The 27,420-nt window shown below is 34.7% G+C and overlaps 1 long non-coding RNA gene across 1 annotated transcript in view; it reads right to left on the bottom strand.

Moving 5' to 3' along the window:
• The window catches only part of LOC145676623 (uncharacterized), a 273,732-nt gene that overhangs the window by 142,199 nt on the left and 104,113 nt on the right, over window positions 1-27,420 (bottom strand). The gene's annotated exons all lie outside the window — the stretch shown is intronic.

Below are 27,420 nucleotides of genomic sequence, written 5' to 3'. Positions count from 1 at the left end.
ATCACTAAACAAACTGCAAACATTTGCTATAAACCTTAATTACAACGGAAATAATGCTAATTTATTCACTGTATGACATTTCTATAGTCGGCAAATCATTAATTTAACACTGGTAAACGAAACAAATCTTCTCTTTAAAATATATTGTCAAATTACTGGCTTAATGACAAAATCCCTAAATTAGCAACACTAATTGTAAACCCATTAGGTTACAATAGAATAATTTATTTTTTCATTTGAGCCGGATATCATTATGTACTTTCGTTCTTCTAGCCCATCGATGATTCAAAGTGACAAATCGTATGCTCCATCGTCTCATCGTGCCCCCTTCCCTTGCAAAGATAGTATATTCTTTCTTGAGGTGTAGAAATATAAACCTGTTGACAAGATCTCTTCGCATGCGTATTTGGAATTTAAGATTTAGATTTTTGGGTGGTATATATTTATGTTCCTTTAGCCGTCACATATGAGGGATGACGTCCTTCGGAGAGCATACTATTCTGGAAAAGGGAAGCAAGAACGGATTCGGAAAGGGAGAAAGCTGTCTAGTTAGATACCACTCCGACATTTGAGTGGTATAAATGAGGTAAGCCCAGCAAGACCTCATTCATGATGACTGGCCCCAAAAAGCTATTAGCACTTCTTCGACCGAGTGCTTCCGCAGATAATCGAACCCGGTACCGCTCTTGCACATGTATTTATTAAGTGTGTTTAAGGCATATTGTCTTAGAAATCGAGTGTTGTGCTATGTATCAAGTGAATTATTGGTACATAATGAAACGAGTTTGTTCACGCCAAACATGCACTAATCATCCAGGTAAATTTTATGTGTGTTGTAACTAGGTAGATATACACATAAAGCAGAAAGGAAGAAAATATATAACATTACAAAATTTGGTTATTCTTTGTATTTTGGTTGTTGGGTTGGCGACCAGGACAAGCCATGAGCTCCTCATCAGTGACGCATAAGTTGTACAACAAGTGTCAGAATTTGACTACATAATAAACTAAAGACCTTGGAATTTGCTATATCGATGGTGCGGAGGATACCAAGAAAACATCTTAATGACTATTACTTCTGCATGATTAAGATCTCCGCCACGTCTAGAAAAAGTAAACACGTCATCCAGCGTCCTAATATTCCTTCCTCCATACAACCTGTGCCTCACACTGGCTATTTACCAATACCTATACTCACTGACACATATATTATGGACAAACTTCACTGGACTTAACCTAACATTTCACCGGAGCCAGGGGCATGTACACTCCGCATAAAAAATGCGACAGCTAACGCCGTGCAGCTAGGCCACCCAATATACACCTTCTATCACATAATCGTGTCTGGTAAAGAGACCTCCTCTCTATACTCCTTTCTTCTGTCGGATACTAAATTAGCTAACAACATAGGCGCAATTCTAATTTCAAACTACACATGTATTAGTATCAATAAAATGTAATAAAACCGAGACGAAACAAGATTCATAAAATATAGGGAGAATTTTAAAAACAATGAAGCATTGAAACCAATGGATGTCTAATACACAATGCTTCAGAAATGAGTCAGAGAGAGAGAGAATTATTATTATTATTATTATTATTCGCGTACGTTTGAACTTGCCGGCGAAATACTGCATAATATGTATTTATTACTGTAATATTTAATGGATTATATTTTATTTCCTTTATTAGTGAGCAGTAATTTCCCTCTAGGAAGTCAGATGAATAAATTTCGCTGTGAACGAAGGTGCAAATGACCTTACAGGAAGAAGCTTGATGGTTCCAAACATCAAGGGTAAAGTAAGTAATGTTTGGCTTGTAGTTTCAGGTGGCCTAATAGTGTACCGGTAACGTAATGAACTTACGATTAACGCAGTTATCCAACATAGGTTCAAATCCTGTTCACGCCGAAGTTGGTATTTTTACGAAGTGATTGTGAAGAATCGATATCTCATACTAGACGAACAATACTTAAGGATGTGAAAGCAGATACCTGTATCGTTATAGAGACGATTTACAAATGTTTGCTGAGAAAGGGCAAGGAAGTTACCAGAACATTTGAAACACTTCATTGATCTGCAGTACACACTTTTCATGTGATCGTTCTCAGAAAGAACCACTACACAATTTGTTCAACAAAGTTTGGGTAAAGCTATCGGTGGTTTAGTGGTAAAGTGCCAGACTTCCACAGCTAGCTGTAGACAGAGAGTCGTCTCCTTCTGGAGAACTTACAAGACATCACGGGTGAGAATTTGGGTAAACAGTGTGTGCTTTTATCTATCATACACTGTAATAATAAGAATGTTTCATATTTATATTCGTCCCTCCCTCTCTCTGTCTTTCTCTTTCTTGACGTTTCGCTTTCTTGTCTTTGCATTCTTTACTTCTCCCCTTTCTCTAACGCACAAACACACTTCATGTGCGTGTGCGTGTTCCAAAGTTAAAACGGGGAAAGAAACCGATAGACCTGGTTTGAAAATTATAATCAACTGGCAACTTCAAGGTCGTATTTTTCGTGCTCTGAGGTTAACATCTCCAGCAGAAATACTGTTCAAAAGCATCTCTGAAAGAAATATTGTTCAAAAGCAAAGGAATAAGCAAAATATATTTTTTTATTATCTATACCAAGTCTCATTCAAATTACCGGGTCACTACGGGTATGAATCCTCGACCCAGTGGTGGTCCATGAACTAACCAACATCATCCGACTGACAGTATGGTCCGTTTGATTTATAGCGTATTCATTCTATCTGTTCAAATTACAACGTTACATCCGCAAGAGATGAAATTGATGCTGGATATTCGGAACAGATAAATCTTCGAAAAAGACTCGAAAAGGGCTTTTGGTTATTTTAAAACAAAATTTTATTTGTACTATTTCGACACAAAATTTGTTTCCATCCTATAATTCAATGTGTTTTGATAACGTTGGAATTCGAAACATGCAAGGTCTGCTACATTTATAAGGAACATCCAATTTTCCATTTGAACATTTGTAACTTTTCATAATGATACAGTTTGCAGTTTTGATATAGGATATTTCTGATAAAAATTTAGCAATAAAATAGCACTCAGTGAATTTTATCTTTCATTCTTTCTTTCTTTCTTTTCTCGCTTCCTTTTTCTTTTTTGATCACTTTGCATTAGTAGTCTGGAATGGAAGAGATGACCTACGCTACCTACTGGGTTTATTAGAAAGTAGTTTGTATCAGTAGGTTCAATGAACTCTCTCGAATTTACAAACGAACCACGTGGAAACAAAACATGTGTGTTAAACTTTTGACATTATCTTAGATGTGTCTCGGAGATCTACTGTTCTACTGGAAATTGAGTATAATATCGTTTTCGAAAGTGACTTAATGAATGTTTCAAGCATCCTCTATATATTTGAATAGTCCTGAAAAATATATATAAAACAACGTTATTTCTATATTACTGTTAGATTTTTGGAACGGAACTTTATAATGTAAGGTTCTTTTCCTACTACGTTAAAATACCACATTTTTATCTCTTCTCCCTTTTATTTTTTATCTCCCCTTTTCTCCCTCTGCCTCATTTCTGAAGCTCTGTGTAGTGGACATCCATTGGTTGCAATGTTTCATTGTGTTTAAGTTTCTCCCTACATCTTATGAATCTTGTTTTGTCTCGGTTTTGTTATCTCATTTTATTGATACTAATACATATGTAGTTCGAAATTAGAATTGCACTTATGTTGTTAGCTAATTTTTGTATGCGAGAGAGGAAAGGAGGAGAGAGAGAAGGTCTCTTTACCAGACAAGTTATGGGATAAGAAGGTGTATGTTGGGTGGCCTAGCTGCACGGCCTTAGCTGTCGCATTTTTTTATGCTTAGTGTACATCAAAAGAACCAGATCACATACCAATACATGCTGACAGTAATATACATTGTTAGAAGAGGAAGACTTAAATTATTTAACACGAGATTTTATTCTGTTGAAATAAACATCGGAACTTTTAGATTCTAGATTATAACAATTCAAATTATTTTGTCCTGGTAGAAAAATTTTAGGGTTTCGACACAAATAACAACGCTTTGGAAAATATCTTGTTATAGAGGAGAATATGTATTTCTGTATATAATTTATTGGTTTGATGAACACAGTTGGGGTTTTATACCATCCAGATCAGTGGCGATTGTTTATCGATTAATCAAAATTTAGTTTAAAAGCCGCCGTATCACTTCATAACATTGCCATCAATTCTGGTGTTACATGCTATTGGCTTAAAAGAAATCCTTGAAAATATAGCTGTCATTTTTCGTGTTATAAAACACAAGGATCATGGTTTGAAAGTGTGTGTTATCTTGAAAGAAAAAAGGTTTGCTGCTTGGGTTAAAGTGGTTTCACCAGATATTGTGGTTTTCTGTGTTTGTTGGTGAGTCGTGCAAAAGACATACATTATGTGCTGCAACATTTTGCGAAACAGGAAGAATTTATCCCGCGAGTTTGTAACATAAAGGCGGAACCATTGGTTCCTCCTCCAAAATTCCTTTTCCTTCCTTCAATGTAAAATTTGGTTTGACCAAGAACTTTATGGAAACATTCAACTAACACTACCAATTTATGACTTCAATGGCAGTCCAGTTCAAAACATGGGATACGGCAAAGAGATATTAAATGTGTAAACAAATAGCTTTCTCGTAAATAGAATAAAAGGATCTTTCCAATTGTGCATTACGTGCTCAATGTTTCAATTGAGAGCAATTGAATATTTTGTTCTAGAGCCTAGACCATACCAATTAATGTGATAACCGTTATCTTAATCACAACACAGATTGTGGGTGTTTCTGCTACTCTAGTGGATATAGAGATTACTGAACGCTTAATAGGAAACAAATGCCATTTAAAATTCAATGTTGTCGTCATTCGTAAAAGTTTAGAACGTGATTTCTGCCATACTGTTGTAAACGCTTTCCAAATAATGATATTTTGTAAGAAGAATTTTATATATTTTATAAAGAACACCTTATGTTGTTTTATACTTGATATCATTTAACAACAAAGTTTTCGCCATTAGAGCACCGGATATGGGGTGACAGGTAAAATGTTTCTCACAGTTCAGCTCATTGAAATTGACGTCTCAGCGCTGTTAGTATTTGAGGGTATTAATAACGTTTATTAAAGCAGAACATAAAATTGCTTGAGAATTCCTGTATGTGATGGGTAACATTTGTGAACGCGATTTCTCATCACACATTGGGAGAATTTTCATATGAATCATATTTTTATAGCTAGTATCAAATTTGGTTTCAAATGAAATGCTATTTGACCATGTCGCCATTTAGTAAAAATGAACGCTCCACAACTAGACCGCACGAAGTTGGGCAGTGCGATTGAATTTGCCAGAATTATTTTTCACCCTCAAAACTAGAGTTGACTTGTTTCGGATTTTTCAAACAAACCCCTCTCTTACGAAATACAGGGAGTGGCAAGAAATGTAACATAGATGATGTCCAAAAGTTGCGAGATGATTGTTGACATCCAAATAATTGAAAACATTGTTATAAACATGGGTCCGATACCGCTTCGATTGCCAGATAGAAGGTGTTCCAATGTTGAGTTCCTGAAACGGCTCGCAATAGTAAAGTGGGAGGAAATGTTCAATATTTCAGCAACAATACAACGAAGTGGAATTACGCCTGTCCAAACACGTTTATACTAAAACAGAGAATGAGGCTAATCAACATTTGAGAGTATTGGGTTGTCAATGTTGCCAATCTGGTACAAAGTATATGTTTCCAAACAGCACAAGATATTCATACTTTAGCATATGACTGCTGATATCAAAATGTTATTAAACTTAGGGAACTGTGTTTTGATGTTTATGTGTGGTATAAACGAACGTCGCGGCTTCCATTGAATAACTTTCTCGATTATTTATCTTTGGAAACAAGCAATAGTTGTAATCTATGAACCATTGTGAGTCGTTAATTGACATTACACTTGCACACCTTGTCTTTTGAAAATGAATGGGAATCTACCTCATGTTTAGGAATGTTTTGATGTCAGCACTCATACGCTAACATGTGGACGTCTGGTACTATTTGAAAACTAACATTTTGTACCAGGTTGGCAACACTGACAAGCCAATAATACCAAATGTTGATTAGTTTCGTTCTGTATGTTAATGTAAATGTAATTATAGAGGCATAATTGCACCTTATTGTATTATTTCTGTAATATTGTGCATTTCAATTTACTTTTAGAAAGTACGCCATTGGAGGCACTCGATATTTAAACACAGGGTATCTCATAAATAAAGGCGCATCCTAGCCATGCTTATTGGAACATTTTTACTTATTTGGATGTCCGAAAAACCACCTCGTCACTTTTGGCCTTGTATTTGTTACACTCTGTATATATATATATATATATTGATACATATGTAAACGTGTGTTTTTTAAAAATTTTTCGTATGTCCTTCACCCAGTATGTCAAAGCTGGTACTAATAGCCAATAATCAAAAACATATACATGTATTTAATCGTTTACCTTACTGATGAAATCGTTATAAACTAAATGTGGTACTATAATTAAAAGGTATGATATCTTACAATCTCGTTTGTTAGTAAATTATTCTTTTCATGATCTTCAGATTCTAAGCAACCTATAGATTTTTTCTCATAAGGAAGGCTTATTCTCCATTAACACTTGCGCTATCGGTAACTTGAAATAGGGATTAATCATATATACTTGCTAGAATAACAACATTGAGCATTTTTGCGTGTTTATTTAACGAGCTCGACAGAGAGTCTGTTACACAGATTTGGTTCGTCAAGTCCTAAGGCCGGACTCGAGACATATGAGTCACCCTGCGGCTTTCTGTTCATGTGAAAAAAGAAAAGGGAAAGAAGGAGCCGGATCAAGCAACACATTAATTGCATTGACAATTAATTGCCTCCTGACGCCGAGTGACACGCATATATAAATAGCATAACATGCATAAATAGCTTTAATTAGCCCAAATCATAGAGCATGAGTAGTGCTTTAGTACTAACTTGCATTACTTAGGTCATATAAGCTGTTTAATTGAATAAAATCATTGTTTATTTAAACAAAAATAAAAATAAAAATATATTAATCGAAAGAAAGAAAACGCATCCTTACCAGCTTGATGGGAAAATTCATAGACAGCTGGAAATCTATAATTCTATTGGGCATGCGCGTAAAAGACCTAAGGCTTTTTCAAGGTTGCTGACGTCAGCTCTAGAGCTGTGTCGGAAACTAGAAGAAATGCGTGGGATCAACTCTGTATATAAACGACGAATCTCCCTGAGTTCCGGTCATTTCTAGATAACCACTCGAAGCGTCTAGTGAAACCTCTGACACCTGTCGTTGTGAGCTTAATGTATTTAACTTTATCTTTTCCCCCTTTATAGATGAACATGATCGAAGCACTTAGGAGTTTGATCACACGAGAGTTCAGCCGTAACATTGACATGGAAGTGGACATACTAAGCGGGATAGCCTTTCCTTCTTCCCACATGCAAGGTATTGCTCCAATGATTCAAAGCTATTGCATTGTCTTAAGAATGAGATAAATTCGCGTTCTTCTAGCAGCGCGTAGGCTAAAAAGGGGTTATACCTCAGAAGCCTAAAAGCTGATTTGTAACATCCTGAATTCGTACGATATGTAATCTACTAATGTATACTTCCTTTGTTATTTCCTTTTCCTTTATTTATTTTTCAATAAAACTAAAGATGAGAATCGCTTCTTTCATTTATGAAGGCCATCTTTCTGTTTTCTTTTTTTTTATTAAGGGCGTACATGCTCTTTCTCTTTGATACACCGTTCCCTTATTATTGAGACTATTCTAGCAAGTATATATGATTAATCCCTATTTCAAGTTACCGATACCGCAAGTGTTAATGGAGAATAAGCCTTCCTTATGAGAAAAAATCTATAGGTTGCTTAGAATCTGAAGATCATGAAAAGAATCATTTACTAACAAACGAGATTGTAAGATATCATACCTTTTAATTATAGTACCACATTTAGTTTATAACGATTTCATCAGTAAGGTAAACGATTAAATACATGTATATGTTTTTGATTAAACATGTAGTATATACGATGGTAATTTACCAAATATTTTATGAAGATGAAACCTTAAAATCGATTTATTCTTCTAGCAGGACAGCGCAGAGAACTTTCTTGTTACTTCATTAGTAATATCCTTTTACCAAGTTAAGTCTAATACTTTAGTATTAACTACTGTTGTGAATAAAATATGAATAAGACAAATAATGACACACTGGTAATAAAGTGATATTCTCTAAAATCAACCTAGTTTCTAATTACAATTAAGTATTCTGTTTGAAATTCCACAGTCGATAAAAATAAGGAGTTATTAGTGATACATAGTTTCATTTACGGATCGTGTAATAATTTTCTCTGTTTAGTTGACAGCGTATATCAGGTATTTTTTAACTAAGCTAACAACATGACTCGAGATAAATTTTTCATCAACATTCTAAGAGCGTGAAGCGCCTTAAAGTTTGTTGTAATTAAACAGTAGAAATGCAAAGACAAGTGTATTATAAATGTACTATTACGAAATTTCACAATTCTTTTAAGTGATAATTAAAATTTGCATAGCATAAATCAAGTGTGAAACACACATTAACAGAGATTATTATACTCTACCCCTTTAATCTTCTAAAGCTTGCGGGGTTATACCTTACAGTTATTAGACAAACATTTTATAATATACAACTCAGTATATCACTTAGAACTCAGAGAACTTGTGTAATACAACACCTAATCCCAAAACTGTTGATTCGCTATGACATATAAATAATACAAACTGAATATAGCATTATGTAACGTTAAAACAATCATTACAACATTACCAAAGTGCCCTAGCTACTAATATTTGGCTATGTTATTGTACACATTGAAAGCTAAGGAGACTAATTTGTATCATGAACAGCTAATGTTTAATAAAATGATTGATTACAGTTTGCTGCAGAACCAGTATAAGAATGCCTGAAATCAAAATTAAACCTATTGCCATGCAAAAATATATCTGCGTCAACAATTGGTATGTTTTACACAATTGGTGTGGTAAGTTACAATCTCACTGCTAACTATCACCTATAACAGTGATAAAAGTTGTTTTTAATAATTCACTCAAGTCAGATATGCTGAAGTAACCTTGTCTTGGTTCTCTCATCCTGTGTGGATAGCACAAGGTAGGCACAACGTACTTTACTTATACACAAGGTAACAATCATTAGCAATTCATTACCGCACCTGGGAGCACTTAGAGACTGAATGCTTATTATATTGCCAATTCTGGTCGATGCTACAATTTTACTAGTATTGGTATCCGGGAGCTGTCCCTATGATTAGTGTGTTAGTCTAGAACGGTTCTTTTAAGATTATTGAGTCATTAAAATGTCAAACTCCGTTGAATAAAAATCCATTTATTTATATTTTGTTGTCTTGACAACGACATTCCAAAATCCTATTACTTAAAACATATAAAACATATAAATATCTTTTTATACCGATATTATAATTAACATATTTCTTTTTCTTTTTCTTCTTCCAATTACATAATCAGCCTAGTAGATATTTTAAAATATCTCACGCCCTAATAAATAAGGATTTACAAGTAGTAAAAATATACAAATATACAACGTACTGTTGTATATTATGGCGCGCGACGGACTTTTCCTTTTTACAGAAATAAAAAGAAAAATAATTCTGGACCGTTTAGCTTTACGTGTTAATCATTCGAGTTTTCGAATGCACCTCGTATACTTGAAAATTACAATTCATGTAAATATACATATATATCATATAATTTTATAAAAATTATTATCTATTTATTTTAAATTTTATCATTGACTCCATTTACTTATACATTTCAACGACAATAAGGCACATTCGAAATTTGATTTACAAGTTAATTAATTTTAAGTCATTTTCGGGTCGATTAAAAGCTTGTTACAAGTTAATAATTATTTATTTCGTCATAATGAAGAAGGTTTTGCAAAGATGTATTTATGATATTCATATGGTTGTTCTTTTAACAATAAAGGATTAAATATAGAATATAGTTAAACAAAATATAGATTAAAATTGAAATATCGATAATAATCAGAAAAAATACGATAATTTACTTCTTATCAAGGTCACAAATGTACAAATTGTTCCATCTGTTGATTCATTAAATCATCTTTATATAATTCAAACAAGGTATTATAACAAACAAAATCATAATGATATTTTAAAGCAAAATAAAGCAAAATCAATTGAATACGATTTTTTCGGATGTCGTAAATTTAGCTTAACTTACGTGTCCAACCAATTCATTCAAGTTGCTTTGAAAGTCATAAATCGGGATACAGTCTTGCACGTTACTTACTTCTACAGTTCTTTGTTTCTTATTTTGAGAATTTGTACAATCTATGGAATTTATACGAAATCCAATTCGAACGAAATTAGATCTAATGCTTACATGCTTCTTACGTGTAAGTTCACGTACTACACTTGGATTAGGTTCTGTTACGCGACTACTATTACCGTTAGTACCAAGGTTAGGTTAAGTTATACCACCGGTAAAATTAGATTCAGTTATCATTCGTTTTACTGGTGGCGAGATGTCGTGTCTCCTAATGGATATGTACTTGTTCTTTAGATAACATCCACGGTAGTCTGTCCTGCCATGGTTTCTGTTCCGTGAAGACTCCCTCGAAGCATTCGATGTATCTCTATTTTTCTTCTTAGAAGTAGCCGCTTTGTTGTCAGGTGGATAATTTCTGTTCACTTTCTTTACTTTCTGTCAATCCAAACTTCTCTTCGCCAATCATTTTGACTTCCATCTCTATTTTTAGGTTTGGTTACATTACCGGTACATATATATGTTACATTATTTTGTACACTAGGATAACTCTTTAATCTCACATGAATGTATCGAAGTTGGTTTCGACTAATGTTAGTTTGGTTCAAGTTATCACTGTATTGGACCATTGAAGGATTTTCAAAATCTCGTGATGTCATGCTTAGATGATTGAAGTCAACGGAATGTATCATGTTCCGTAAGGACATCGTCGGATTGCTCACTATTACTATCTTATTAGTCTTGCCATCAAATGCACAGTTCAACAGATTTAACTCAATCGGCCAATGAATACAAACATTGGTGGGAGCAAACGTCTTCTTTCTGAATTCCACAGATAGTGGAATCAACTTTCTTCTTGCTACTAATGTCGTGTGCATACCATTAAATGATTCTATTATCATTACTTCATCTTCAGGATTAATACCATGACATGATACATAGTCAACATGATACTGTAAATTCAAGTAGTCAATAGCATTTGTTAGACGAAAAGGATCGTAACTTTTTACACTTTGATGCATACCAAAATCAACATTACACGCAGCATCCATAAGACATTCAAAAACATTCGACTGAAAAGAAAAGTTAGGATAATCTGTTCCAACCAATACGGCAGTATAATTTTGTGAAAACTTAGTAAATTTCATTAATGTAAATTAAAAATTTGCTTTCTCCGTTGTTTCTGTGGAAGGTTCAGATTCATTTAATGCACTCAAATTAACTTGTGATGACATTTCTTCAACCTGTTTCATTCGCTGATCCTTTCGTTCCATTATATTATGATATTGCTCAAACTTTGCATCCACTTGATAATTCATCTGGATCAATTGGTGTTGTACTTGATCCCATTTGCCATCGTTATATTGCTGCAATTGCTCTTGCTTTTCGTCAAAATGTTGATCTTGCTCCCTAATTTGTTGGTTTAACCTTTCAAATTGTTGATTCATTTTTTGGTCTAATTTTTCAAACTGTTCAACACTTCGTTGAGCTTGATCCCGAGCTTGATCCTTAATTTTTTCCGATATTCCCTTTAAAACATCTATCATATTTTCTGGAAAATTCATATCAGTATGTATATTTTGGCCATCCGTAACACTCATGATATTTCGAGATATTATCTTGCCACTTCTTAAGATGGTACAATTAATATCAAGCTCAATGTTGTTCGTTTTTACTTTACTTCTAAACGACACAACCTATTCCCTGGTTTCGGCACCAATTTAGAACGGTTCTTTTAAGATTATTGAGTCATTAAAATGTCAAACTCCGTTGAATAAAAATCCATTTATTTATATTTTTTGTTGTCCTGACAACGTTATTCCAAAATCCTTTTATTTGAAACATATGAATATCTTTTTATATCGATATTATAATTAACATATTTCATTTTCTTTTTCTTCTTCGAATTACATAATCAGCCTAGTACATATTTTAAAATAACTTACGCCCTAATAAAATAAGGATTTACAAGTAGGAAAAATATACAAATATGCAACGTACTGTTGTAAGTCGATGTCATAATGGCCTACAATGACAAGATAGTGCATGCAATTGAAGGGTCAAGGGACTCAATAATAAAGGGGCGGGAATTCAATTTATTGAGGATCAACCGGTCTCGACTTTAGCCATCAAAGTGCGATGCTAGAGTACACTTTTGTAAGGGGCTGTCCTATAAAGGAGATGTTTAAAGCATTATGGCAAAGGGTGACGCTTTGATAAGACTATGTGTTAGTATTTTATAGATATCAATTCCAGGAGGAAGTTATGGATTAGTTTTATATTATTATTATTATTATTATTATTATTATTATTATTATTATTATTATTATTATTATTATTATTATTATTATTATTATTATTATTATTGGTATTGACAGTCCTTTCAAACGCCAAACGAAAGAAAAGGGGGCTTGGCTTCTACTTCCGAAAAGGAGCTACGGTGCTATTTATTTTGAGGATAACAAGTCTTAATTTAACACGACTAGTGTGCATGTTAAATTATTTCGTGGACTAGTTACATTTTTAATTTCCTGTTGTATTTCACATTGAGTTTTAAAAGTTAACCGTAATGATATGTGAGGAGAACTACGTTTGCGATAGAAGTTTTGGATATCCTCTGTACAACATGAAGTTTTTTCCTCTTTTTACTTTTAAATTAAGCAACCATGGTTGAGAACTTAACAATGAATTCCCTGTATGGCAAGTTTTCTGTTGCTTGCACAAACAGCTTTAATAGCGATTTCCACAACATTGTATCAATTGCAACAAGGTTGTTTTATACAGAGAAAAGATATAATTAAATATTGTTTTTTAATATATAATTTTTATACTCGCGATAGAATGCAGGCACTAACTGATATTACCAATCAATAACTACCTCCTTTCATTTCTTATTTTTGCTTGAGAGATGATAGTTATAAAAGTACAGAGGTTATAAAACTACAGGTTATAAACAGGGAAATGAGAATATGGGGATGGAATTACAATAATTACCAGGATTTTAATACGTTGGCCTATGAGCCTACCAGTTGTGTTGTATTAACATTATCTTTTACTGCAACTATTGATAACAGAGTAAAAATCATTTAAAAAATGACAATTTGTAATTGATTCCGGAATAGGTGTCTCAACATTATGATACCTTATTACACAAATACTGAGCTCTTTCTACATAGTGTTTTTGTTTTACAATCTTCTTATTATCATTAAGGTCATTCATAAATCCGTTTGCATGTAATTCCATTCAAGTACTTATGAGAAATGGCACTGTCCTAATTTTCTGGTTTAATGTAGGTTTTCACCTTGCGAAACGGATGGTGAATGATGAAGTCTATGGATTGTTCAATTTTCAATTCATTGCAATAGTTCATAGAAGCCTGGCACCTGTGTGTCCATTGTTAGGCAACGGTTGTCCATTTGACAAATGTTGGTGGACAATAAGTAATTTGCTTTGGTACTATCTTCTGGGGTCACCTATGGCTCAACCTGACTCGTTATGGTCTGAACCCTTCGGTATCGCCCGATACCAAGACTGTATGAGTGTTGGGATCAGGATGTAGGGCCTTAAGCTAGGCATCTCAATAGGATAGCAATCAATGAAAACGTGGAATTAAAAGACTATTATCATCAACAAATACTATATCATCAACAAATACCATAAATTTATCATCAACAAATACCATAACATATTCGGCCACTATTATGACCAGTGTGATGTACACGTGGAATGAGGGAATCGTACTTTCCCTGGGGATATGTGTAGTTGTTCGTATTTAAGGTATAACACATGTATTACATATATATTGTGAAAAAGTTCGAAACGTAAATAACAGGATAAGACAGCCTCAATTCTTCTAGAACATGTATTCCAAGGGTGTTGACCACACATCCACCTAAAGAGCAGTATGTTAAATAATGAAACATGTGAGTTTTGTAGTATAGAGATTGTATTGTGATGTGAGAAGATTGAGCCTATGTTAGCTGGGTTTATCTATGTCGGATGTTTCAAGTATGCTCACTACACATCAGCTTTAGAAGAGAACTTTGAATATAAAGTGTGTGATCTTGTGAACATTCAAAATGCCTTAAGCCAAATATGTATCATGAACCAAATATTATGTGTGTGCTGACCGCCCATCATTAATATGTTGGCTCTTTTGTTTGAGATGTGTTTGTAATGAAGAATATAAGAACTAGAATAAGGTAAAGTGGGTGGCAGTTCATCTAGTGAATGAATCAGAAATGTTTTTCAACGTGTGCCGGGTCTTGTATGTTGTTGAGGAAGGGAGATAGAGGTCGAAGGTAGTCTCCCGCCGTGAATTCGTTATTTCTTGAGTTGATCCCTTCCCATCACCTTACTTTTACTAGGAATGTTACTTTACTGAAATACCAGGTGATTGCTGCATTAGGAAGATACATTTGTCCCGTTTTTGTTGTCGGCAGTGTACATTTACAAGGATTAGAACATATGATGGGTTAGAAAATTCGGATGGGGCGATTTAGCAGATGTGGGTTAGTTATCAATTATACAGTCTGTATTTTCAGAGCTAATGAAACTTCTGGAGTGTGGTTGTTTCAGATATCAGCTTTACTATGAAATTTCGGGGGTTAAGGCGCACGAATGATCACAGATACCGAGATTATTCTTTATACTGCAATATACATATTTGTTGTGTAATTTTGGGAATCGCCGTCAGCTTTCAAACTTCCTGAAAGAGACTAGATAAGTTTATTGAATTATTTACGGTATAATGGGTGTGGTCTGCTTGATGTAATGCTATGTGAGAGTGGGAATATTAGGTTGACTCTGTTTACAATATATGTTGTACCATATGTTGCTGTTTCTACATCTATCTTGTTTCCTTTAATTAGTTTTTGTTGAATTTCACTGGATATGCGTAATTTACTTGTTGGCATGATATTATCCAAAAATTAATACTTAGTAAATTTGGTCTTAGCAAATTTGCTTGAACATTTTTAATTATTCTTGTGACTTCTTTAGTTTAATTTTGAAATCACATTGAATTCTTAATCGAGGTACCCTGGAGCATTTCTATGTGTTAATAATTCTCAAGTTCGTTTTTCTCTTTTTCTAATTACCTACTTTCATTTTCTTGAAATCAACACGATCGCTTATAAGTCCATTGCTAATAGAAACGGCATATGAAGTAATAGGTGCAATGTATCTTTGGTATTTTTACTCTTTCGCTTTTATCTTTAAATTTTTCATGAAAATATTTGAAGCATGCATTATTTCGTTAAAAAGATTATTTAGATAAAACCTATTCAGCTAGCGTACCTGCAGTGTTCAAGATAAGACCTATCCCGCAGTAGGACATAATAAGTATTGAGAGTTTTTCATGTCAGTTAAAATTCCTATTGCCAGATTTTTGCAGATTGCTCTCGACAATTTTCCATGATATTCGTGACGTCATGTTGCCTTAATTGCTGGGAGTTACTTTGTGTCTTGGAGTTAAAGTAATTTTGAAAAATGAAATGAAATCTAAGTTTTACGTCCCACGTTTATGCCGGTTAGGCTAAAGGGGACGATGGTGATGAGAGATAAGTGAAATGGTGGAATGAAAAAAGAGGGAGGAAACGGGAGAACTCCGAGAAAACCCCCAAGCACGGTGTTTGTCCACCACGAAGTCCACAGAGCGTGAGGTGGGATCGAACCAGGGACCCCAAGCACCGGAGGTGAACGCTCTACCACTGAGCCACCGCGGCCGCTAAATAAATTTTGAATTTTTGTGCATTACCATGAAGTTGAATACTTGCATGTAGAACACTCAGGGAAAGCAGCTTTATCTTCTGCCCTGACTGATTTTTCTATTATTATAATTTTTGCTTCCTTAAGCGTTATAGTAATATATTTTAAGAATAGAAGTAATAATCAGTTATATCCGCGTGAGGCACGGAGCTTGGTTCATGGATGCTTACCTCTCCTGGGTCACTGATGGAGGCTCCTGAAAGAGGTTGCTGAAACGAAAAAATCTCACACAAGAAAATAGTAATAAAAATCGAACCCGGTGACATGAATGTATTTGTATTTCCTCGAGGTTCTAGGTATTGTGTGTATTAATTACGTTGACTCGTATGTGATTTTCCTGTTGTAGTTCATTTTTCGCGAATCTTTCGTTTATTTATATACGTTTTTTTCTCTCTCAGAAGAATTTTAAGTAGAATTTCGCTAAGTTTGATTATTTAATATTAGCCGTAAATTAGTCTCAGCGTGTTGATTACATGGATTCGTTCATGTTCCTTTATTTAGAGTCAGTGGCGTTCTACAACCTGCGTGTCATGACATCGTAACCCAATTATTATATACAATTTTAGTATTATGTTTTTATTAATATCGTAATTTAATTTGAAAATTTGTTAATATAGAACTAATTTATTCATAGCATGTAGCTATATTATTTGTTTGCTAAGCTAGACTGGTTTAATAATCACACATCATTTTTGTTAAGATCTTAAGCTTTGTATTTTATTTTTTCAGCTTGTAGGGCAAAGTGACCATCCTGATTGGAGGAGAAAGGGTAGACACGGACACTCTCCCCAGTAACGGACGCTGCAGGAAGATCAGGAATCGCAACTGTGCCCTCTGCTTAAAGGTAAGTACGGTTCTTTTTCCAATTTCCTTTGTGATTTCTGTATGAGTAAGTAGAAGTGATATTAATAATACTCTATGGCCTGATGATATGATTTTTATTATGATATTTTTTTTAAAAAAAAAGTGACGAAAAGAGACGAATCATATTTAATTCGCCTTGCGTGTGTTTAACCTCAAATTACCGGTGTACTGTGAAATTACTTATTTCATTCGTGTTGGTGAACTGTGTTTCAGTGCCTAACCTTCGTGAGTCACAAGGCTAGATTCGTATCGCGGGAGTCTTCCTGGGAGCCACGACCAAGTATCGTTTGAGTGTCACTTGTTAAGTTGCAATATTACCGCCGTTATAAATGTAAACAACAACATTTAGATGCGCACGAAGTTGCAGTTTAAAGTTTGTTAGGAAAGGTGTGTTTAGTGTTTTCGGTAGTCGAACCAAAGATTTCAAATAGTGTGCGCTGTATTAGCCTAGTTTTGATTATAGCTCAATGATTACGAATTTACTAAGTGCTTCTCTAAATAGAAAGAGAGATTAAGCAAGGAGATATCAAGATTCACAACTGATTACACAAGATTACACAAAGAAAAGTGCTTCCGGCGGGATTCGATCTCATCCTACCCTATCTCTAGTCCAATACAGAGTTATTGAACGCCTCTTATAAATGCTACTAGTTATTGAAAGCTGAGATCATTGTGATACAAAGGAGTGCACTATGCAAAAAGGGTGTAATAAAGGTCTCAATAAGAATAATTCCGGGACTCGAATGTAGGACCTTTAGTGGGCGTAGGACCATAAGAGGTGAATTGATTAAATCTAGTGCCCCTTTTATTGGTTTAATTCCATCGTATTTTCATTTAACCTTCCAATTGTAGGTCTGAAGATCTTGCGAAATGATGATTCCTATATGTGATTAGAATATCTACATCATCGGGGATCGAACCGTAGGTCATTAATAATCACTTTTAATGTGACCACAGTGTAATTTGAATGTAATGATTGATCTGTGGCATTATTAGTTTTACCTATCATTTATTATTCTTATTTTCTTTAATTATTCCTATTTAAAGTTAATTATTTTTTAATTTCCTTATTGCATGCCCATAAGTATCGAACTTACACACATATGACAGTTGATATAACATGATGGCCTATGTATAAGCTGGCTTAATTTATAAAGCCTGTCAGGTGGCAGTGTGTTCAAGCTTCGAAAACTGATAGGAGACACCTGTTTCATGAATCATTTGCGATCATTTGAGATTTTTCTCTTCAAAGTTACATTATGACAAGTAATATGCGATAAATCTTTGAATTTTGATGTGCGTTAATTCCTTTTTTATTATTTATTTTTGAAATTCAGATGTTTCAATGAACAAGGCTGAATCACACCCATATCGAATTTCTGATTATGACTTACCGCATACCGACGGTGCTATACACCACTGAGGTGTGATGTTTCCCATTCATTCAGGCAGGGCCGCTTGTTGAGGGGGCCACTCAGTTTTGGAAGATAATAACTTATAATTTACATCTTTTTTAAACGTGGAATTATCCTGACTCCCTTCATTAGCGAATCCTCTTTGATTGAGTTCATTCGCACAGCATTTTTAACGAGCTGGCTGGGTTCAGCTAACGGAGCTGAGCTTTTCTATCATGTAAGTTGTGATTATGCCACTACTAAATTATTTGACCAAATTATTGAATTATTTATACGTGAATTTGTTTATTGATTAAATTATGTAATCTATCGACGACACTGGTGATAGCTTCTATTATTTGTCATTAAGTTGAATTGTGGGGCAGTGCAACAGGTGGGCTGTCTTATCCTCCAACGACAATTCACTTAATTTATTATGTATTTAAATTAATTAATTAATTTATTTACTTAACTCATTCTGTGTATATTTATTTTAACTGATAGCTCCGTACAGCACAGTGCTCTTTATTTGTACTTCAATGAACTGTCAATGAAAGGAATTTCTAGTGCGTGAGTGATAGCGTGATTTGATGCTGTTCTGAGTGCTGTTTAACGTCCCACTAAATGTGTTACATCCATAAATTCCTACTTCTGTTAGTACTAACCAAACTTAGCTAATTTGGCTTTTGCCAAAGCCGTTATACAGTGATGAAGTAACATAACATACACTAGTGTAGTGGAAAAATAACATACCCAGTTACAATAGCATACCACTATGATCTTCGTGGCGTAACCGTTTATTTACATAGCATATTGGTGGTTGATGTGAGGAAATACTATTTTAAATTTGTAACTATCCATAGTAATGGCTGAAATATAAGCGGGTTCTAGCTCTTATACCACATTATCCTATTCTATAAATTTTACAGACAATCCGCTTATCAAAGCTTCCTCTCAGTTCACCGTCACGTCAAACTACAGCTGCTATAATTTGTTTACATGCCTTCAAGATAAGCAGTGTGTGGAAAAGCAAAATAAAATTATAATATTCCTAATTTGTTTAACTAAGTACTCGAACGATTCCAAGTTCAACCATCCTACTATTGCAGCTGGCATTTAATCATTTTGAGTAATCTGTTGTTAAAATATCTCTTAAAATATAATCCTGAGGTACTGATTAACGCTAAGTAATAGCATATTCCAATGAAGTGTTTCAACTTAACCTAACTTTATTACTAATTAAGGTACATGAACTAGTGCAATAAACAATAGAACTTAGGTGTAAACACATACAAAGTAGTAATTTGTTAAAGTTGTCAGCTTAGCTCTGCTTTTCATGACAAATGCACTAGCAAATTAATGTCAGACTACCATTATGCAGTGTAACTAAAACTTAACATGTGATACACAAGTACGTTAAAGAGTGACTGCAATACAGTGCAGGGTAGATAGTAAGCATCAAGAAAGAAACAAGGGGTCATAAAGTACGTCACTTTCATATATTTAGCCAAGGCTTGCCTTATTATTTTGATGCAAATTACTCTTTGGAATGCACCTTTACTGTACAAGGCCTTCGATGCTTCAATGGTCAATCAGAATAAAAACATTCGAGAAGGGTTCGAGTGTCGATTCGATTCTTATTAACTCAACGTGCTACGACACATATCTACTTTCTGACCAACCTTCTGGGAAAAAAGAAGAAAAAAATTATTGTGTAGAGCGGAAGGAGGGAAGAACATATGTGCGGGCTCATGAGTGCCAAGTCCCTCAACAAGCTGACTATAGAAAACGGCCACCCACAACCGACGGGATCGACTGGCGATACAAGAACCCGGCGGCTGGAGGCCAAATTACGATCAGTAAATATAAATATGATCATAAGATGACCAACCTCCAAGTAGGACAACCTGAAACATATGGCAGCAGTTTGGGGGTAATTCGGTTAAGAAGTAAATAAGGTCTACCAATAGCCATTCAATAGTAAAGTCGTGATACCTATTAGGAGTTGATATAGTAGTAAACTGTCTGAGATCGAAAACAAAATAGGAAAATAAATTATCAATGTGAATAAGGCAGGCAGGGAACCAGCTCGAGACTGTGCACTCCTACATCAACGGTTGATTTGCGGGAAAAAATTACATATCAAAAATAAAATCATGACTGAGTACCATGCTCAACTCCAGTGAGAAGCGTATTCGTACAGCGTAAGCACATATATATTAATAGCTAGAGAACATTAGGTAATAATACAATAAAGCAGCAATGATAGTATAACTTTAGGATAATTGAGACGAATAATCATGTCTCCTTTGATGCGTGTGTCGTACAAAACAGGCAGTGGAGGGACATATATATTCCATCTTAAGAACTAAGTCTATTTAAAAGGAAGAAAGCTTCATAAGCTTCTTTTTTCTCTGACAACATCCGCGAACTTACTTCTTTGATAGAGCGTAATAAAGTTTCATCAGGCTCAATATGGGTCCACTGGACCGGGTCCAGAGATGACAATAATTCAAGTTCGTGGGCTCCTAACAAGACAACATGTCCCAGCCTGTGCTGGGGCAGTGTAATAAGACAAATGAGTTCTCGGTCTTCCATTCGGAACTCAGAAACGGGGCTCTCTGTTTGTTGAGAGACAATAGGAATCTCAAACTTATCCTCAGTGGGAGGCTCCAGAGGGGCCGGAGCCAACGATGGTTTGGGGAAGGAAGAAATAGATGCTACATTTTCCTCCGGTATAGTAGCAAGGGGCAACGTTCTCGGAAAGGTAAATAATCGTCATTTGACGATGAGGAGTCCAACCTGAATCCCATGAGGAAGGAGTACTCGATGGCAGTGCACGATTTATATATAATTTATACATATGATTAGAGATGCAAAAAAGCCGGCTTTTTTGAATCAATGGTTTTTTCACATAAAAAGCCGGCTTTTTAGGAAAAAAACGAGAATTTTGGAAATTTTTGCTTTTTTCATTTTCATGATTTTTGTATCTAAATAGCTTTCTTATAGTATATTCTATAGTTAGATAAGAATTCCATGACCTAAATGCCATATTTAGCTCTGAAATTCGCCATCAAGATGGATGGAGCACATGTTTTACGAATTAAAGCTAACATGAAGAATGTAGTATTTGAGGGCAATTTTACAGGCTATTTAACTTTAACTTTTGAGTTTTCGACATTTCTTTTCTTCTCTAGATCATTTTAGTTTGTCATCCGTGTTTCATTTCTAAGAGCTTAGTACTCTAGCTTCTCGCACAAAAGTTAAATTTACGTTTTTCTATATATCCGCCAAACCATACGTTTTTCAATACGTCAGTCAAACCGTACTTCCACATTTCTGTTATACTGTAGTTGTGCAGTGATTTAGCAATAATTTTCCGGATACAACCTTGAATACCAATTTATACAAATAATCAGTAGCGGATTTAGAAAAGTACTTTGGGAGGGGTTCCTCTGTTTCGTTTTCTAAAAAAGTCTAATTTTATTTGGGAGATGCTTGAAGTTTATGAGTACAGGCATAATTAATATTTCGTTTCGTTTATATATTTAGCAATAATCTTCCGGATACAACCTTGAAGATCACTTTATACTGAGAATCAGTGGCGAATTTAGAAAAGTATTTTGGGAGGGGTTTTTCCTACTAATGTTTAGTTTTTCTAAACATTCGTAATTTTTATTTGACGGGAGCTTTAAGTTTATGAGTAAAGGCATAACTAATAGATATTTTGTTCATTTTAGACATTCCGCAACTTTGGAGAACAGGCTTCAGTCCCAAAGACGGACCCCCTAACCTTTACAAAACCGTCACTGCTGGTAATTAGTTATAATAACAATTTAAAAACAATAAAGGAAATCGGCCAACTCCTACACTCCTAGTCGGCCAGTACACGCACTATTTCTACATTCACAGGTGGAATGAAGAAAAGCTTTGTCAGAATGCTCGAATGCTGGGTTGAATCCCGGACTTACCGATAGAAGCGCAAAAGCTATCCACTCAGTCATCTTTGTTGTGCAGTTGTATTTAGTTTAAATATATTTCGAAGTCATTTTCTTTTCTTTTTCTTATTTCTTTTTTTTTTTTTTTTTTTTTTGCTAAGGGGGGTCCGTAATGATATGTTGAATCCCTCTTGTTAAAAATTCAGAAAACTTGAGGATTGGGTAAACCGTGATGATGGTTATATAGAACTTAACTGTAGAATTTCAAGAATATACAGAACCAAAAGCTCTAGATGTGCAGCCTTTAAGTGTATCATATAAATCTAAGTATTTCTCTTGTTTTATTTTAATTTTATTTTGTTTCAAAAAGAAGGTATGGAATATTTTGAAGTAAAGATACTACATACAATTTTGCTAGTTATTTGTATATTGTTTAAAAAGAAGTTTTTACTTTTGCGGTTGGCTCGTTTACACCAGCTGTTTTTCAATAACTGGTTTAAACCAAAAAAATAAAAAGAACAAAAATGCGAACTTCATGGTGACGTTACCACATGTCAAACCATCTGTATTAGTTTTATTTCCTTTTCACCTTTTAATCAAGATGTCCCATGTTCAATCCTCGGTCGAACCACAACCCTTCTTTCAAGTGTAAACCAAGTAGCGGTTCGGATGTCACTTTAAGCGAAAGTCTTCTCCTTGATAACCTCGGTAGCACGTAAGGATGTTAAGCCTAAACATACGAAACGAAACCAAATTATATATTTCTGCATGCCTGTTGTTTTATAAAGAAGCCAAGGTTGCTTAAATATATTAATAGAAATTGGCAAAATTTATCGATTGCCTACGTAGCTTCCAACATTAGCTTGGATTGGACTTGCAATGATATCTACATACTAAATTTGTAATTTAATACCTCAGTTTTAGCGTCCTGATTATCATACGTTGACCTTTAAATTTTACATGGAAAGCAGTAACAGAATTTTCCCGTTATTGTTTTACATTTAAAATAATGACGGGATTTTCCCAATGGCTAGGGCGGAAGTTTCTCAATTTAAGAAATTTACTGACGGGACTTCTTTAAGCTTATGGGACCTCTTCCAGCATAATCCCGTTGTTGCATAATAACACCAAGGCGAAACAATCTTATTTCTGTGAATATGTAATAAAAATACATTAAGCAAAATATCTAAATCAAAAAACCTGGTTTAAACCCCCCAAAAAACTGGTTTAAACTCTCCCCCAAAAATGGGGTTTTGGCATTTTCAGAAACAACCATGGTTCTTGCCAACTTTGTATATAGGAGGTTAAAATTGTTTTTATTATATACATTGGTTAATCCTTTGGAATTCATAAAAAAAAAGTTTGAAGCAAAATTGTTTGAAATATCTTTTCGAAATTCATGGTTTATTTTCGAGGTTTTATATTATTATTGTCATCAACCACTAATTAAATGACTTTTTGTGTTGTAGAGAAGCGAAACAAAGTCTGCTTTATCAATTTAAAGCAGAATTTTGAAAAAGCCCAAAATTTCCCAAGCAAAAAAGCGAAGCAGAAAAAACCGAGTTTTTTTTCAAAAAAGCCGTTTTTTTTTCGAGCCCTTGCCTCTCTACATATGATACAAAGTATCGTGAGTACAAGAAGCTTCACCAACTTCTTGATGCGCCAATATAGGATATCGAAGAGAAATATCTAAACCTGTTTGAGTAATGAAATCCGGCCAAATAGACAAAGACATTTTTTGTAAATTGATAGTAAAGCGGTCAGGCCAAGCCACTTCTACGGAAGATCGATGCACCCAAGTGAATGTGGGACACAATACGTTGTAAGGCCGTAAAGTGATCATAATGGCCCGAATCATGTTGTATGCAAGCACAAGTTTCATAATGTACTATACGAAAATGGTTGTTATCAGAAAGCCCTTCAAGAAAGAAAGAAGGGGAAAGAAAGAGATGGTTCGATCATACATTATAGGTTGTCCAAGCGGAGCTTCGCGTAAGAAAAGACAACAGTGTTCTGTAGGCAGATACATATAAGGCTCTAGAATTACGTCTTTAATAGCCACAAAGTAAGCGGCACAAATAGCGGTATTTTCGCTCACTTGCAATTGTTTCCACTGTTTCTCCTGTGTTTCTGTACTACACACCATTTTCGTCAATGTCGTACTTAAACAATTACAGGAAGCTCGATATGCCTGTAAAGGACGTATAATTATGAGGTGGTTATCGGTACACACTCTTTTTCTAAATACATTGAAATGTTTTCATCGTAAGAACAAGCATTGGTTCTTCGCTTCATCATTTTCAGTTAGAGTTTTGTAATTTAATTTTTGTATGCTAGTCAAAAGGAAATCCAGTTTTTATAAGAGAGGAAAGGAGAGAAATAAATCAGGACACCAGTCCATGGGTTCTAGAAAGTTTTTTTACTAATCGCGTTTAGTTTTTATTTGTTCAGTGTAGTGTAATCACTCTTATAGGATTCTAGTGAGTGTTTCTAGTGTCTCTCGTAACAGAACGCGGTTAGTGATGGAACCCGATATATTAAAATTGTTTGCTAGTGTTGGCGTTTCTGGTGTAATTTCAGTGTGTGTAGCGCATGTTGTGCGTAGGGTTAAATTATCCTTCCCTAATAGGAATAATTGCGACAAATAAGTAGAAGCAAAAATGAATAAGAGTATTTGCTAGATTATGTAATCTATGCGGTTGTATCGCGATACTATCGAGAGCTGAATTTCCCTATATTGAGTGACAGTATTGCGCAATAAATTACTCGATTACCACTCCATATCTAAGAATTTGAAAACCCAACCATAACGTTTATGAGACGTGCCGAGAAATTAAAACGCAATTAAGCTTCTCAAAAAAATGGCTGCCGAGGATAACGTAAAGTCAAGTGCTGTACGTCTTTCGACTGGAACTGCTGACGTCTCTGAGGAACTCTGTGAATTGCCAGGATTATGTAACGAACGGAAAGGAAATATTTCAGTCCTAGCACTAAATTTATAATTAAAAAGCTGGTCCAGGTTTGTTGAAAGTGATCCAGAACAAAAAAATGATGTTCTTATTTTCGTTAATTTCTTGACAAATAGCGGGAGGAAAGTTGGAGAAAAAACTCATTCACATCAAAGATTCACACAAAAGATTCCCCTATATCTCAAGTAGCTTTCATGTGGTTCCACAAACTACCGGTAGTTCATAAGAAGAATCCTAAATAAATGGTTTCTCTATTCCAGCAGTTTACGTCTCTACTAGAATAAAGGTAGAATTTTCGTTAATGTATAGTTCCCAGTTTTATGTAGTTCCTGTTCAAAGCTTATTACGCAGTCACATGAAAACTTAAGATGCTTAACTCCCTTCGTTGTAATTACCCCTCATTAGCATAACAAAGTCTGGAAATACTGAATACATTAATACAGGGGGAACTATTATGTAACTACCCCATAGTCCTAAATACAATTAATAAGTTTGACTTCGTGAACATTTGTATACTAACGCACACAGACATATATTTCCTCCTCCAATATTTATCACATTAAGTAATAAACATTGTTTGCTTTTAATATATCTATGTTGTAAATGCCGATATAATGGCGTGGCTTTCACAGCTAGTGCTGTTTAAGGATAATAACTTAGCCTCTCGAATCTAAAAGCTGTGCAACGGCCTTTTTATTTTGTCCAAAATTTTAGTAAACAATTTAAAAAATTGTAATTCAGCACAACAACTATATCAAGTTCAGAGAAATACTTATCAGTGCTAAAATTGGAGCCAAGAGTACTTATACGGTTGAAGTACGCTCCTATGTACCTATTGAATAATTCGGGATTACGCAAGGGATCCTGACCTAGAATGTTGACTATTGCTTTCAGAATAATATTGAGCCTTTAACATATTGAAAGCCTTATGAAATATTCTGCTAGAAGAAGAACTAGCGATAGAAGATGGCTTAGCTGAATCTAATTTACACATCCTGTCACCGTCTTTGTCCGATGTTGATTCCTTGTCTTCAGTGTCCCACTCATTTGAGCTGTTCAGGAGCTCAGAAATGGATGGAGGAGTCACTGGTGTGGGTAAGTCTGGATATAATTGTTCTGTACTTCCCTGTTCTGTATCTTGAACATTATTAACCTCTGGTAAAGTTAAGGTATGACGATGATTTTGTGGTTTATCCTGGATGATAGTGGATGAGTTAGTTTGTGTGGTTGCTCAGGGAAGCCTTTTCTGTTGTTGCTCCCTGTACTCATGTGTGTCGACGTCCTCTCCAGGGGATGAGGCAAGAGTACCCAAAAATATCCTGCTGGTAAAAATTCACCAGTCAGGGTGAACCTAAAGTTAAAAGAGAGATAAGATTTTTCCAAATGATTTATTAACAATTAGCTTGGGAAACCTGAAATGATACCAAGCCATTAATTCAGTAGAAGGTTGAAAATCCTAGGAGTATATATCCTGCCGAGGCATGTCATTTTTAGAAAATATTCCCGTCTAAATTATAACTGAACACCAGAGGGTAGGGAAATAATAAATATGGGAAGCTTATCAGCATTTTGTTTTATAGTTACTGTTAAGAACTTTGTATCCTCATCTAGACGTAGGTGTGCGATTTAAGTAAAGGTTACAGGCAAAAAACTTGCAAAAATCAGAATGAACTCGTTCGATATTAATGAATGTGTCACCCTTTGCTCATCATAGTATCACTCGAATGTACGCTAAGGGTGATGGCGTAAATATGTACAGAAAACGAATGACAACCGAACAGACCAAGGTTATCAGCAAGCGGCTCATCCAATTTTACGCAAACCAGTGCTCGTGTGACTTTACGAATGTTTTAAACAATTTTAAGTGTGATAATCCTTATAGTACAGTACTCAGACTTTTGAAAAATTATGTGGAAATTGGTGAAGCATCAAGAAAAAAGAAATATCATCGCCCAATTTCAAAATGTGCTCAAATTTCTAAAGTGCGATTAGACGACAACTTTTGAAGCGCCCTAACTTGTCAAATTGTTTTTAGTAGGGAAACATCGAATTTTTGAATTCAGTGTAAAGACGATCAAGAAAGAATATGGATTCAAGGTTGAAACATGTTAAAGT

Source organism: Thermobia domestica, unplaced genomic scaffold, assembly GCF_964235325.1.
Source record: "Thermobia domestica unplaced genomic scaffold, izTheDome1.hap1.1 HAP1_SCAFFOLD_247, whole genome shotgun sequence".
Lineage (NCBI taxonomy): Eukaryota > Metazoa > Arthropoda > Insecta > Zygentoma > Lepismatidae > Thermobia > Thermobia domestica.
This window is presented reverse-complemented; position numbering and strand designations above follow the sequence as displayed.